The sequence below is a fragment of the Schistocerca piceifrons genome, chromosome 9 (assembly GCF_021461385.2).
Source record: "Schistocerca piceifrons isolate TAMUIC-IGC-003096 chromosome 9, iqSchPice1.1, whole genome shotgun sequence".
Classification (NCBI taxonomy): Eukaryota; Metazoa; Arthropoda; class Insecta; order Orthoptera; family Acrididae; genus Schistocerca; species Schistocerca piceifrons.
The window spans coordinates 108,192,241-108,205,526 of NC_060146.1; the positions used below are offsets into that span (position 1 = coordinate 108,192,241).

Below are 13,286 nucleotides of genomic sequence, written 5' to 3' on the forward strand. Positions count from 1 at the left end.
TTCGCTGCCATCCTTAGCCTGGTGTTCCTCTCATGGTTTGGCAAGAGAGGGGAACGATTTGGGGTCTTACTTCTATGCACTGAATTGAGCCTGTGAACCTTTAGAGACTGCTGGAGTTTGACCACCAGCAAGAAATATTGTACTACGCTTCATTGCGTGTCATCCACCTTTACGCCTCCCGCTCTGACCAGGGGCCCCCTCCACAGGGCCACCCAGCTGCAACAAAGGCCACCTGGCAGGATGGCGTTTGCTGGGAGTCCCAATGCCCCAGGTGGATGGTCATCTACCTATTGGCATACGTGGGGAGTTAATGGCACAGGCATCAGCAGAACGATCCCTATGTGGTCAGGGGGCTACAACCAACAGGGTACATGTTGGACCCACCACAACAAACTGGCTACCATTGTGGATATGAGGTGCAATGAAGTCCATGGTCTTCGTCGGCGCAGAAAACGACACTGCATAGTGCGTGGTGGAAAATGCACCCAGGAAGGTGTTGTCGCCGTATAGATAAAGAATGAGTGGGACTGCAATGCAACGACGAGAAAGTGGGGTAAAGACCTCAATGCATGATGGACATGATGAACCATGTAATGCTCTTCTCCCCAATTGTTTCACTCTTTGGGAAAATTTTGAAGAGTGGACAAAACCTACATGGGACCTTTACATAAAGGCTGAAACGTACGAGACTCCTTTCAGTCGCCTCTTACAACAAGCAGGAATACTTCAGGCCTATTCTTACCCCTGTATCTGCAGGGGGGATGGGGGGGAAGACAATGTGAGATGAACACATGTAGGGAAACACGAAAAAAAAGACAAACAAATGGAAAGAAAGGGCTACAGAGTTAAAATGGGGGAGGGGGGATGGAGGGAGGCCTCAGGGAGAAGGCCAAATGCGCACCCTCAGATGGTATAATAAAGAACCCCTTCACAAATAAAACTTGAATCTAAAACTGCTCTTGAGGCATTGACACGCAACACCAAAGTTACAGTGCTGGGATGGTTAAAACTTCTCCACAGAGCAGCTTAAGTTTGGCAGTCCAGCAAGATGCAGAGGACAGTGAGAAGGGAGCCACAACGACACTGACGTGGGTCCTCGGAGGTAACCCTATGTTTCCCGGCTCTGCATTGGCCATACATGGCTAAGTACAACATATTCCCTGCAAGTGGCTCTCATAGATGACCCCCCACACATTCGATGTCTACTTGATAGCATCGAGTTTATTCAGTGTATTCAGGGTGCGCCATTTAGTATCCCAGACCTCAAAAACTTTGCCATGGAAGACCGCTCACAAATCGATCTCCGATTGGCCAATCTACAGAGATGCTTCACTTGTGGCCTGTTTGGCCAGGTGGTCAGCAAGTTCATTGCCCAGTATCCTGACCTGTCCTGTGTTCCAAATGAAGGTCACTGAGTATCCACTCGTGCAGAGGGCATAAAGAGACTCCTGGATTAACAGTACCAAAGGATGCCTAGGGAAGAACTGGTCGACAGTTTTTAGGCTGCTTAAGGAGTCACTACAAATGACAAAGGACTCACCAGAGCCAGAGAGGATATGATCAAGTGCACAATAGATGGCACCCGACTCTGCAGTGAAAACGCTGCAGCCATCCAGGAGGGAGCATCGTTCAATATGGCAAACATGAGCATAAGTGAAGCCAACAAGACCTTCGACCAGTGATCCATCTGTGTAGATTATTTCTGAGCCCTCAAACTCGCCAAGTAGAGAGAGAAAATGCCGGCAGAGGGCCGCAGGTGGGAGTGTGCCTTTGGGACCTTGCAATAGATCCAGCCAAAGCTGTGGCCGAGATATGGACGATGGAGCTGTACAGAAGTGGTCCTGCAGGAGAAGTGGTAAGCGGGAAGCGTCGAGTTCATGAAGTGACCAGACACAGAAGACAGAAGGGATTCTCGGAGACGCCGCTGCAGGAGATGGTCGTCCATTTTGGCGAGAGGAAACGGTAACTTTAATGGCGAGGCGAACTATGTATGTGGCTGGTATAATTAGCGAGCAATAGTTTCTGGCCGACCGGTGTGGCCGAGCGGTTCTAGGCGCTCCAGTCTGGAACCGCGCAACCGCTACGGTCACAAGTCCGAATCCTGCATTGGGCATGGATGTTTGTGATCTCCTTAGGTTAGTTAGGTTTAAGTAGTTCTAAGTTCTAGGGGAATGATGACCTCAGATGTTAAGTCCCATAGTGCTCAGAGCCATTTGAACCAATAGTTCCTGCCGGAACTGCAATGGAGAAACGCCAGCTTCCACAAGGAGACTGTTCACAGGGCTAGATCGGAAGGCTCCCATAGTGAGGCGAACTCCACAGTGGTGGATATAGTCTAGTAGACCCAGTGCAGAGGGGGCTGCTGAACCACACCCCATACTCCCATAATCAACACGGAAATGTAAGAAGGCTTGGTACAAATGTATCAGCGTATGACCATTAGCACCCTAGTCATTGTGGCTCAGGCATTGAGTAAGATTAAAGTGCTTCCAGCACATGTCCGTAAGCTGACAAAGACAGGGAAGCCAACTTAAGTTTGTGTCGAAGACCAGTACCAGAGCTGGCCCAGTTGGCCGTACAGTTCTAGGTGCTACAGTCTGGAACTGCGCGACCGCTACAGTCACAAGTTATTTAGGTTTGTCCCAGGAAGTTGTAAGTCTCCATTGCATTTAGTAGTTGGTCATCAAAGCAAAGTTCTGGATGGGGATGGACGGTACAACGATGACATAAGTGCATCACCAAGGTTCTGCTAAGCAAAAACTGAAAGCCGTGAGTTAGTGCCACGATTGCGAATTCCATGTATTTCCCTGCAGCCAGCGTACAGCTACAACACTAGAAGAGGAGCAGAATGAAACACGAAAATCATAGGCGTGTAGGAGGGGAGAGACTGACGATCCTACTGTTAATTCGAGACCATTGATGGCAATTAAAAAGAGTGGGACACTCAGAACAGAGTCCTGCGCAACCCTGTTCTCTTGTATATGGGGTGCACCATGGGATGCACCGACACGAACTCTGAAAGTGCGGTGTGACGAAATGTTCTGTATAAAAATCGAGAATGGGCCCCGGAGACCCCACTCATGTAGAGTAACGAGGATGTGGTGTCACCAAGTGGAATCCTAGGCCTTCGTCAGACCGAAAAAGGCAGCAATAAGGTGCTGTCGCCGGGAAAAGGCTGTTCGAATGGCAGACTCCAGGTACACCAAGTCGTCGATAGTGGAGCGTCCTTGGCGAAAACCGCCCTGGGACAGCCAGAAGATTCCGAGACTCAAGGAGCCAACACAACCACCGGCTCACCATATGTTCAAACAGCTCGCACAGAATGTTGGTGAGGCTGATGGGACGATAGCTGTCAACGTCTACTGGGTACCTCCTGGGCTGTAGCACTGGAATGATGACAATTTTCAGCCATTGCGATGGGAATACGCAATCGCTCCAAATGCAGTTGAAGACAGCAAAGAGGCGACATTGGGAATCCGCTTACAGATGTTTCAGCATTGGCGAATGGACGCGATCTCGGACAGCAGATGTGTCATGACACCCAGCAAGAGAACTGAGAAATTCCCACTCACTGAAAGGAGCATTATAAGGCTCAGGGTGGCATGGAGCAAAAGAGAGGTGTGGTCGCTCCGCCCTCTCTTTGAGGAGAAAAAATATGGTGTGATAATTCTCTGGCGCAGAGATGCAAGCATAATGTTCAGCAAGATGCTCTAAAGTTACGGCTGGATCGGCACATACAGCTCTATTTTTGGAAATTCCAGGTGCACCTGCTGGGTTCTGATAACCATAAAGTTGGGAAGCATGGTCCAAACCTTAGAGGGTGAGGTTAGTGTTCCTACAGTGGAGACATAGCGTTCCCAACACTCCTGCTTCCTTTGTTTGATGAGGAGGCGAACCTGTGCTCGGAGCCATTTGAAGGCAATAACGTTCTCCAGGGAGGGGTGGCGTTGGAGGGCCCACCTATGGTCTCTAATGGCTGCACCAATTTCCGGTGACCACCAAGGCACTGACTTCCGCCAGGAGCAACCAGAGGAATGAGGGATTGCCGATTCAGGTGTGCAACAATGGTAGTAGTGACGACATGGATCACTTCATCAATGGTGGCAGGCAACGGATACTCAGTGTCTGTAGCGAATGTGGAAGTGTTCCAGTGAGTCTTGGGAAGAACCCACCTTGGCAAGTGTTGAAATGTGGGACGCTGCGGTAAGACAGTAAGAGTAGAAACTAGTCACTGCCACACAAGTAGTCATCTGCTGTCCAGTGGATAAGTGAGAGAAGGCCAGAATTGCAAACTGCCAGATCATTGGCTGAATATGGGCCCTGTGGCACACTGCCTCCTAAATTCAGGTGCCCCCATACATTCCAAAGGTTTAGGTGAATTAGTAGGTCGCTAACATCTTTGTCACAACCATTAACCCTGGCTCTATCCCACAAAGTGTTACGGCTGTTAAATCACCCAGAAGGAGAAAAAGTGGAGGAGTTGCAAAATGAGTACAGCCAAAATATGGGGTGGTGCTTCACCATCTGGAGGGAGGTAGATGTTACGGATGATAGTTCCCTGTGTTGTCCTCATCCTGTCAGCGACGGCTTCTAATGGTATTTGAAGGAGTACAGGTTCGCTACAGACAGAGGAAACGACGTAAAATATATACTCCACCTGACAGTCTGTCAGATGCAGGACAGTTTTTGTAGTATCCCAGTAGCCACAAAGGGCTGCATGGCAGGAAACCATGTCTCTTAAAGGAAAATGTGAAAAGCAGGTGTAAAGCTTAAGACTTGACATAACTCAGTCAGATGGGAGAAAAAGCCGCTGCAGTTCCACTAGAGATTGATGCTTTCTGTCGTCTGGTGTGGCATGGAGTGACCAATGAGGCCAATTCGGCCTCAACACCACCTGTCGCCACTGGGCATCTAGTCATCCAATACCATTGCATACGAGGCATCAGCGAGATGTAGGTCCTCAGGGTACACCAGAATCTCCACCACCTCCTCAGATGCAGAGCCGGGGGGGGGGGGGGGGGCGGGTGCTGGCATACAGGGCACCAGAGACTCCCGTTTCTTAGCGGACTTTTTCTTTGAAGTTTTGCCCTCTCGTCACTCCTTAATAGTTTACTGGGAGGGCTTCTCAGAAGTAGCTTCAGGGACAGAGGAAGACCTTGAAGCCATTCCACCAGTAGCTAGTGGCCCTTTCAACCAATGGCTGGTGTCCACTGGATCAGTAAGGGCGAACCATGGATGGTGAAGTCCCAAGGGATCCCTTCTGCATAGGAAGAGCCAGAGGAGGCCATTGCTCCTCCAGATGGGGAAAAGACCGATGCCACTGGCATGTTGGGAGGCAATGCTCCTAAAGTAGAAGTGCATCTATTATTCAGTTCCCACGAACGTCCTCAGTCTCGACGTGTTGTACTGCAAGGGCAGCAGGTGGATATGTGCCCAAATTTCCAGCACATAATGGACTGCATAGGGGGAGGGACATAGGGTTTGACATCAGACTGGTAAACCATCAACTTGACCTTTTCAGGTAATGAATCCCCCTCAAAGGAAAAGATGATGATGATGATAATGTTTGGTTTTTGGGGCACTCCCCTGCACTCTGTCGTCAGTGCCTGTATGAAGTCTCAATTTTTGCGCAGTCCATGTTATTTTCAAAATCCAATCTAGTCACTCTCACAAATGATGATGATGATGATGTAGAAACACCCAGACCCCAGGCAGAGAACATCCCCAATCCAGCCAGGAATCGAACCCAGGATTCTGTGGTCCAGAGGCGGCAATGCTAGCCTGTAGGCTAGGAGCAGTTGACAAAGGATAAGATGAAGGCACCAGTGGCAACTCAATTGTCTTTGGCTCCCCTTTCAAAGCGACGTGGATTGCTGTCAGCAGGTGTCATTTTGCAACATGACAATGCAAGGCCCCAAACTGTCAGTACAACAGTTGCAGCAACCACAGACCTGCATTTTGAGTGTCTTCCTCATCCACCATACTCACCAGACCTTGGCCCCAAGTGATTTCCATATGTTTGGACCACTCAAAAACGCAATGAGAGGAAATAAGTACCGTTCAGATGAAGAGGTACGCCACGCGGTGGGTGCGTGAGTGGTTATGCGGACTACCAAAGGAATTTTTTTTCTAATGGAATTTATGCAGCCGGCCGAAGTGGCCGCGCGGTTCTGGCGCTGCAGTCTGGAACCGCGAGACCGCTACGGTCGCAGGTTCGAATCCTGCCTCGGGCATGGATGTGTGTGATGTCCTTATGTTAGTTAGGTTTAACTAGTTCTAAGTTCTAGGGGACTAATGACCTCAGCAGTTGAGTCCCATAGTGCTCAGAGCCATTTGAACCATTTTGAATTTATGCATTTTGTAAGCGCTGGAGGACTTGCATTGAGTGTGGTGTCACCGCCAGACACCACACTTGCTGGGTGGTAGTTTTAAATCGGCCGCGGTCCATTAGTACATATCGGACGCGCGTGTCGCCACTGTGTGATCGCAGACCGAGCGCCACCACAAGGCAGGTCTCGAGATACGGACTAGCACTCGCCCCAGTTGTACGGACGACGTAGCTAGCGATGCACACTGACGAAGCCTCGCTCATTTGCAGAGCAGATAGTTAGAATAGCCTTCAGCTAAGTCAATGGCTACGACCTAGCAAGGCACCATTAGTAACATTGCATGTATCTAAAGAGTCTCACTTGTATCGCCACAATCTCCAGATGTACCAAAAGGATGGATTAAAGTTAAGTATTCCAGGAGCTACGTACTTTTCTTTATAGCATTCATTACGTATCATGTTTCAGACCTCTCGCCATCCAGCTTTAGCTTAGCGCGTGCCTTTCGGCTTCCTCTCATTGTGTCTAGGCTGTCTTGTCTAGACACAACATTGAGCGTGCGGGAGATTATGTTGAAATGTGATACAGCTTTGTACCACTTCTGCTCCATAAATAATATTTAAAAAATATTTAAGGTTTTCATTTGACTCACCCTCGTATTCTTTTACCCTTAGTAGTACAAATATAGATCACATTCGATCTACTTGTATAAACATGTTTTCCATAACTGATTTAAACGCCATTGATCAACGAAGAACAACATGCCAAAGTTAAAACTATTCTCTCACTGCGATTTTACTTGCTATTTTGCCTCTTTTGTTAGCCAATATTGGAAATTAAACTCATTCTTCTTGGGTGTTTGGGGAGTAGTAAAACTTGTTGCTCGAATGAGACTGGCTTTTAAGCATTAATAGAAAACGGTATTTGTAAAAGAAGTATCGAATATACCCTGCTATCATGTTTACATAAAAATCCACATCCTTTCAACTAATTTGTAGATTACTGGAAAATGGCAAGGGAATAAAAAGTTTTATTCCTTATCGTTGTGCTGTCAATCTATTGCACTCTAAATTTCATTTTCATCGTGCGTTCACTCTATTAGATATACGAAACCAAAGTTTACAGTCTTTTCGGGCCTGATTTTCGCGGCCAACATTCATTCCAGTTATACAGCTCGGTATGTTTTACAGAGCATAGTTTTTTTTAGCAAAATCAGAACCAATATACCGCATTTTTTACGCTTTAACAAAATCTTTAATTTTGCGCACAATTCAGTCACTACTGGAAAGTGCTATGAAAATGACCAGCAAGAAGCCAAACTTCCAAATTTTTTCGGGTGCCTATTTTTTGCCGATTTATCTATAATTTTCTGGCTCAATATGGCTACTAAATTTTTTTTCATTATTATTCTTAAGAGAACGCAGAGAGTTACACAAGATGGCCAAATTCGATTTCTTTACAAAACTATTGCCCGCAGTATTACAGTTCAAAGTCGCCAAAAATTCACACTGCCTCCGCACGAGTTGTAATCAGCCGAGAGATATTCAGCACAGGGTGGCTTGGACAGAGCGGGTCGATCCGGTCCCGGCGGCAGCTCCGACGGACAGGCAAGCAGTTCAGGTAGCCGGATTACACCACTGGTCGGGACGCCTCAGCGCTCCAGGCGGATGGTGCGCCGCCAGCAGTCAAAGGGTTAAGTACAACACATGCCTCCCACACACTCACCAACTCTCACTGTACTGCGCTAGTCTCCTCCACTAAATTCTGACAGAAGTTTTGTCAAATCCTACATTTATCAGTAACCCCTGCATGTGTGTACCACAAGTATGCAATGGATCAAGATTTGCCACTAGACAGAACCACATTTCAACTGTCCACATTGGCGTCTTTATTCACACATAGCCGTTGCCCAACATCTTACACTGAGGAGAACGCTTCTCACCAGCTCTCAGAGACTGTATATAATTCATCAGCGAACACAGCTAGGCGGTGTGCATGGTCGCTAACAACCATCAGCCAAACACTTCCACAATAACAGACTGAGCTCACAGATAATCACACCTTGAGGCACTGTTTTCATTAGAATTACACCCCATTAGAGGCTGCCAAAAATTGCCACAGAGACGGTACTTCACGCCTCTCTGGCGGGTTATTTTTAAAGGGTTTCAACTAGCAATAATCGCACCTCGTTGGTTACGATATTGCCACTGCTCAAAGAGTGTCTACCTTGCTTGTTTTTCCTTTATTGTAATTTCATTCTTCTGCCCCATATAGGCAGGAGAGGACAGGCAGTGGCACTGTCTACTGCTCTTCAGCCAAATGGCTTTAACAAAAATACAAGGGGATCTCTTACATAGAAGCAGGGGTAATAAGGTGACATAAAAATACAGTAAATGGAGGTGATGCGATATAAAATAGACACTAATACAGGGACATTGGGGGACAATTAAAGAATCGAAAAAGGCTGCATTTAAAAGAACACAGCTGGCAATTCGTTGCTTACTTAAAATCACTGAAGTCAAGCACAAGCTAAAAGGCCGCAACAGTATAAAAATCTCACAGAGCGAGACACTTAAAAAACAAAACCATTGGAAACAGCGGAACACTCACGAAGAATAAAAACTAATGTAGGGAACTGCCGAAGGACTGGAGGTCGGAGTGGAGGAAAAAAGAGGGGATGGGTGATGGGGAGTGGGAGGAAGAGGAAAATGGGGGAACGAGAGCGCATCTAGAGGCAGGAGAAAGGCAGGGTGGTAGATGAGGAGAGAAGATATTGCAGGAAGGAGTGCAGAGACACTGAAGATGGAGGTGGCATAGGAGCGGGAAGGGTGCTCATGAGAAAGGAGGGGGAGGAAAGGGAGTCCTTAAGAGGAGGACGGTGCGGTTAGAGTTCGTAGGAAGGGTAGACGTCAGGGTGAAGCTCATCATCCGGGAGTGGTAGATTCTGGAATTGGCATTGCGAAGGGAGGTGGATGGTGTGGAGATGGAGAGAGGGTGGGATACAAGGGTAAAGGCACGGCCATGGGCTGGGGGTGGAGAGGAATGGAGACACCAGTGGTGAGCAGGGTCGAGCCAGCTGACAATATACAGAGTGTGGATGAGTTCAAGGAAAAGGAGGAGAGAATGAGGAAAAGAGATGAGGTTGTAGAATATGCACATGGGGGATGGAAGGCGGATGCGGAAGGCGAGGCGGAGTGCATGGCATTCAAGGATTTGGAGGACCTTATAGAACCTGGGAGGGGTGGAATCCCAAGCAATGCTGGCATAACAAAAGATGGGGCAGATCAAGGATTTGTAGGTGTGAAGGATGGTGGAGGGATGCAGTTCCCATATAGTGAGACAGGAGTTTCAGGAGGCAGAGTCTGTTGAGCTTTGTGTTGGATTGCAAGGAGATGGGGGAGTCCAGGTGAGATGGCAGTCGAGGGTGAGGCTAAGGTATTTGAGGGTAGGAGCGAGTGGATAGGACATCCATCTATGGTGAGGTAGAAATCATGGAGACCTAAGGACCGGGTGGTTCACCCTATGATGATCGTCTGGGTCTTGGAGGGGTTGATATGGAGGAACCACTGGTAGCACCAAGCAGTAAACTGGTCAAGGTGGGTTTTGATGGTACATTGGGAATGTTGAAGGGCAGGATAAAGTGCTAGTAAGGCGGTGTCATCAGCAAATTGGAGGAGATCAACAGGAAGGGGAGGTTTGTGCATATCAGCAGTGTACAAGAGATAGAGGAGAGGGGAAAGGATGAAGCCTTAGGGCACGCCGGTGGAGGGATAGAAGGTATTGAATTTGAAATTTTTTTGTTATGGCTTCAGGGCGCAAAACTGTTACGGTCATTAGCGCCCGGTCTGTGACTTAGGAAAAGGTAAAAAAACCAAACTGGAAACCAGCAGCATTGGGAGATGAAACTAAAAACAAGTGGGGAAACTAAAAACAAAGGGAAAGCTTAAAAAACCACTAGAGAAGGGGTGTTGTTGGTCCCCAAAAAGAGCTACAAATGACTGATGTCATCTCACCGACACTAATAAACTCGAGAACGCGATTGGCTGAGCGCATGTCATTTGCTAGAATGGAAGATATATCAGGCAACAGCTGTAGACGGGTGGGTAACTGAGTAAAATAGGGGCACTCAAGTAAAGGGTGTCTCACCATCCACAGCTGAGAGCAATGGGGACAAAGCGGGGGGAGGATCACCGCTTAAAAGGTGTCTATGGCTAAAAAGACAGTGCCCTATCCAGAGTCTAGTTAAAATTACCTCCTCCCGACTACGAGTTCGGGAGGAAGAGGTCCGAGCACAGGTAAGAGTTTTCACGTCCCACAATTTGTTATTGAAAGGTGTTGACCAATGAGCATGCCATAAAAGAGCAACACGGCGACATAAAGCACTCCATAGATCGGCGAAGGTAACCATGCGAATAGCAGGTTCAAGAAGGGAGACTGCAGCCTTGGCTGCTATTTCGGTCGCCTCGTTTTCACAGATACCAACATGTCCTGGTATCCAGAGGAACGCCACAGAGACGCCCCCCCCCCCCCTCCCAAGCGGAGCAAGTGGATGCAGTCCTGAATCCAGTGGACCAGAGGGTGGACAGGGTAGAGAGCTTGGAGATGAGGAGAGAGCCGAGCGAATCTGTGCATATAATATACTGTATCCGCTTATGGCGATGGATGTATTGGACACCCTGGAGAACAGTGTATAGCTACACAGTAAAAACCGAACACTGGTGTGGGAAGCCAAGATCGATTAGGGGTGCCGCCAACTATATAGGCTCTCCCAACACCAAATGATGTTCAAATGGCTCTGAGCACTATGGGACTTAACTACTGAGGTCATCAGTCCCCTAGAACTTAGAACTACTTAAACCTAACTAACCTAAGGACATCACACACATCCATGCCCGAGGCAGGATTCGAACCTGCGACCGTAGCGGTCACGCAGTTCCAGACTGTAGTGCATAGAAACGCACGGCCACTCCGACCAAATGATGTTTTTTAGCCATCAGTGTAAATAAACGGGGCATCCTTCATTTGTGCGCATAGAGCAGCAAATGCCCGATGATAAACAAGTGAAAGGGTACCATCCTTGGGAAACTGACAAAGGTCACGGAGTAGGCAGGTATGGGGCCGGATCCAGGGCAGTGCTGTACCTCAATTTGTCAAGAAAGTTTTAGGAATGTGGAAGGAAAGAGAACGTAGCAGTTGATGGAAGCGGTTTCCCAGTGGTAGTAGAGAGGAAGGGCGGCCGGCATACTCTAAATCCAAGGATGTATCAAAAAAAAGGTCATGCGCCGGATTAGCAGGCATGGAAGATAGATGGATAGCATTATGACTCAGAAGAACAGCTAGCCAATTGGACAGTAGAGGTTCAGCAGTCTCAGCATAAAGGCTTTCCACAGGGCTGGTGTAAAAAGTTCCAGACGCTAAATGTAATCCATGGTGGTGGACAGAGTCGAGACGCCGAAGAATAGACAGCCGAGCAGAGGAGTAAACTATGCTTCCATAGTCCAATTTCAAGTACACTAAGGTGCGATAGAGGTGGAGAAGGACCACTCGGTCCGCTCCCCAGGAGGCACCATTCAGGACACAGAGGGTGTTGAGGGATCGCAGACAGCGAGCCGAAAGATAGGAAACGTGAGAGGACCTGCACAGTTTTCTGTCAAACATAACACCCAAGAATTTAGCGACGTCCGCGAATCGAAGGTTGACAGGGTCTAGATGTAAGGAAGGCGAAAGAAACTCCATATGACTCCAAAAATTGACACAAATGGTCTTACTGGGAGAAAAGTGGAAGCTGGTTTCGATGCTCCAAGAGTGAAGGCGACAGAGACATCCTTGAAGACGCCGTTCAAGAGGGATGGTCCGTTGAAAGCTGTAGTAGATCGCAAAATCGTTCACAAAGAGGAAGCCCGAGACATTGGGAAGGAGACATTCCATAATTGGATTTATGGCGATGGCAAACAGTACAACACTTAGCACAGAGCCCTGGGGTACCCCATTTTCTTGCGAGAAAGTACGGGAGAAAGTAGTGTTCACCCGCACTTTAAATGTGCGCTCTGTCATTAATTACGAAGAAGAAGGGGCACCCGAACTCGGATGCCCCAAGAGACAGTGTGCAGAGGATACCTGTCCTCCAACACATATCGCATGCTCTCTCCAGATCAAAAAATATTGCTACTGTTTGGCGTTTCCTGAGAAAATTGTTCATGATATCAGTGGAGAGAGCAATAAGATGGTCAACAGCAGAACGATGCTTTCGGAAACCGCATAGGGCAGGTGTTAATAGACTTCGGGACTCCAGCCACCAGGCTAAACAGCAATTCACGACACGCTCCAAAACCTTACAAACACTACTCGTGAGAGAAATGGGGCAATAGCTAGAGGGAGATATCTGTCCTTTCCAGGTTTTGGAACACGAACGACGATAGCTCCCGCCATCTTGTGTGAAAAGTACTGTCGGTCCAAATTCGATTATAAAGGCGAAGGAGGTAGCGCTGACTACGGTATGATAAATGCAGCAACATTTGGATGTCGATACCATCCGGTCCTGGGCGGAAGAGCGAGAAGAAGAGAGTGTGTGTTGCCGTTCCCGCATGGAGGAAACAGTATTATAGATTTCGCGATTTTTATAGGAGAAAACAGTATTACAGCTTTCGCGATTTTGAGAGGAGAAAGCAAGAGGTCGCACTTCCGCTGAAAGTTTCTTCGGGAGAAAAGCTGGCGAGTAATTTGAAGTGCTCAATATCGCAGCACAGTGTTGACCCAATGAGTTAGAAATTGGGCTCACTGTCGCGAAGATACCTTAGTTGACCTCGACGCAGAGACCGGGGAGAAATTAGGCGCACCAGATAACCGTCGAATCCGCCTCCAAACTTCCGAGGAGGGAGTGAAGGTATTAAATGAGCTAGTAAAGAAGTCCCAGCTTGCCTTCTTGCTATCGCGGATGACGCGACGGCATCGCGCACGCAA

General features: G+C 48.0%; 1 pseudogene; it reads right to left on the bottom strand.

The window, feature by feature from the left end:
* Nucleotides 1–8,416: 8,416 nt before the first annotated feature.
* On the bottom strand, nt 8,417–8,545 carry LOC124717546 (annotated as a pseudogene).
* Nucleotides 8,546–13,286: the final 4,741 nt, after the last annotated feature.